The following is a 2,419-nucleotide window of genomic DNA, read 5'->3' as shown; positions in this document are numbered from 1 at the left end:
TCTACACTTTAGGCTCATGGAACATAGTGGAACGGGGAATAAAGAGAATACTAATATATCTCTCAACTCTGACCAATGAAGCTTCCTCATGCAACAGAGGGTGCTGCACACAGAAGGCCACAACTAGAACATAGTGAACAAGGTGTTGAGAGAGTACTAATGCATCTCTCAATTCTCATCAATCAAGCTGCTTCATGCAAGAGAGGGCAATGAACACAAACGACCACAAATGGCCAATGTGTAGAGAATAAAAGTCTGCAGAGTATGGGTTCCTGTACAGTACTCCTATATCAAACTTCATCCAGCCAGGGACCAGAGACCATTTGTGGAAGAGGGACAGAAAGACTGTAAGAACCAGAGAAGGAGATGCATGACTATAAGGAAACAGAGCCTTACAGGCTCCTAGGACCTTGTTCATATGAACTTTCTGCAATGATGACAGCATGCACAACAGCCATGTAAACTCAATCAGGCAAAAACCAGCATAGAACTGGGGAAATGGGAAGGAGGCCACAACTTTGGCAAGCTATTGGCAACTGACCACTGCTGGGTAAGGGAGAGCACTGGGGAAATGGGAAGGAGGCCACAACTTTGGCAAGCTATTGGCAACTGATCACTGCTGGGTAAGGGAGAGCTGGTCTTCTTTAAGGGAGTCACACTAGACCAGCTGAACAGGCTCCAGTGGATGAGCTCACACCCACACCGAGGGACATCTGGGTACACAAACTTGACTCAGTCTTCTTTAAGGGAGTGACACTAGACCAGCTGAACAGGCTCCAGTGGATGAGCTCACACCCACACCAAGGGACATCTGGGTACACAAACTTGACTCGGTAAGCCTTAACATATATGACAGAATGCATGAAATCCTGTGGGCAGGCTATTGGGGAGTTGCAGATAGGGAAGTGGTGATAAATATGATTAGGGCATATTGTACGAAATCCACAAAAATTGAATACAATTTTTTTTTTAAAAAAAGGATAAGACCTTGAAAGGAAATGGGGGGGACATGAGAGGTGTTGGAGTTAGTGAAAATATATGTGTGTGTATATATATATATATATATATATATATATATATGAAGTAACCAGGTCATGGGAGTCTATTGAAGGAATTAACATAGTTGCTGTAATAGTGTTGCTGTGAGAGCAGGTTTTTGTAAAGTCAGAAAATGAGCAGGTCTCTCTTACCACGTGATCAGTTTCTCCATACATTAACTTCCCCTCTGCTCTTCCATGGTGCATTGAACAAAAGATGACTCCCACAAAAAGCTGAGCAGATAGCCCCACCATGCTTTTGGGCTTTCATAACTAGATAGTAAATAAATAAACTTCTTTCTTTATCTTATCAATTATGCAACTGCAGTCATTTTTGTTTGGGCAACAGAAAGCATTCATGTTAAGTTGGACTAAGACAGTAATCTATAAAGATGTGTTTAGTTTCATTTTACAAAAACATAATCTAAACTACTTTAAGGAAAAAGGCTAATTGATTTACTTAAGTTACCAAACTATGGGAAACAACAGAGGTGAACTGGTTACAGGGAACGCAGGACCCAAGTGCTAGAATTCCACTGAACTTTGTCTCCATTTCCCAGACTCTTCACGGATGCTCCTTTCCTGTTTTTATGCTGGTGAATCCACAGAACAGGAAGTGTGACTACAAGAAGCTCATGTTCACTGTGTAGCCAGAGAGTAAAGAGAACCTTTTCTTGTCAACTCTAGTGGGAAAGAGTCCAGGGAAGAGCTCTGATCACCTGGCCTGGAGCCAATTCCTACAGCCAGGGAACAGACCTTCAGTGGCCACGTGTTCCTCTGTCACCAGGAAGACAAGGTCTGTTACTAGAAAAATAAAAATAAACCTGGCTATGGGAGAACTGGTAACTGTGAATTGTGTAGATGCTTCGGTTTGTTTTTTCCGCATATTCTTGTACGTGTACTGATGAGTGTATGTGCAGATCACGTGCCCATGCACAGCTGTGGAGGCCAGACGACAATGCTAGGTGTTATTCTTCAGTCATCTTCCTTCCTTCCTTCCTTCCTTCCTTCCTTCCTTCCTTCCTTCCTTCCTTCCTTCCTTTCTTCCTTCTTCCCTCCGTCCCTCCCTCCCTCTCTTTCTCTCTCTCTCCCTCTCCCTCTCTCTCCGTCAGATGCAAGGCCAGTTATTAAGGTTGTTGAAGAGAGGAGGATGAGGAAAAGGTTCTTTCTTTCTTTCTTCTTCCTGTCTCTTTGGCCTGGAGGTGGCTGAGATGCTTGCTTGCTGTAATCCCAGCATTGGAATTGCAAGTCCATGCCCACAAGCTGAGATTTTTTTTTTTTTCACTTAGGATCTGGGGATTGAACTCAAGTTATCAGGCTTGGAGGCAAGCAGTTTACTGACTGAATTATCTCCCCAGGCCTTCATGCATTCTGGTTAAGAA

At 43.4% G+C, this 2,419-nt stretch overlaps 1 long non-coding RNA gene across 1 annotated transcript; it reads left to right on the top strand.

Moving 5' to 3' along the window:
- Positions 1-795: 795 nt before the first annotated feature.
- On the top strand, positions 796-1,883 carry LOC115072408. Its single transcript, XR_003851463.1, has 2 exons — positions 796-833; positions 1,598-1,883. It is a non-coding gene; the product is annotated as an uncharacterized LOC115072408 (long non-coding RNA).
- Positions 1,884-2,419: the final 536 nt, after the last annotated feature.

This window comes from Nannospalax galili, unplaced genomic scaffold (assembly GCF_000622305.1).
Source record: "Nannospalax galili isolate Female #2095 unplaced genomic scaffold, S.galili_v1.0 scaffold380, whole genome shotgun sequence".
NCBI classification, from domain to species: domain Eukaryota; kingdom Metazoa; phylum Chordata; class Mammalia; order Rodentia; family Spalacidae; genus Nannospalax; species Nannospalax galili.
The sequence above is the reverse complement of the archived record's forward strand: the minus strand, read 5'-3'. Positions and strand labels throughout refer to the sequence as shown.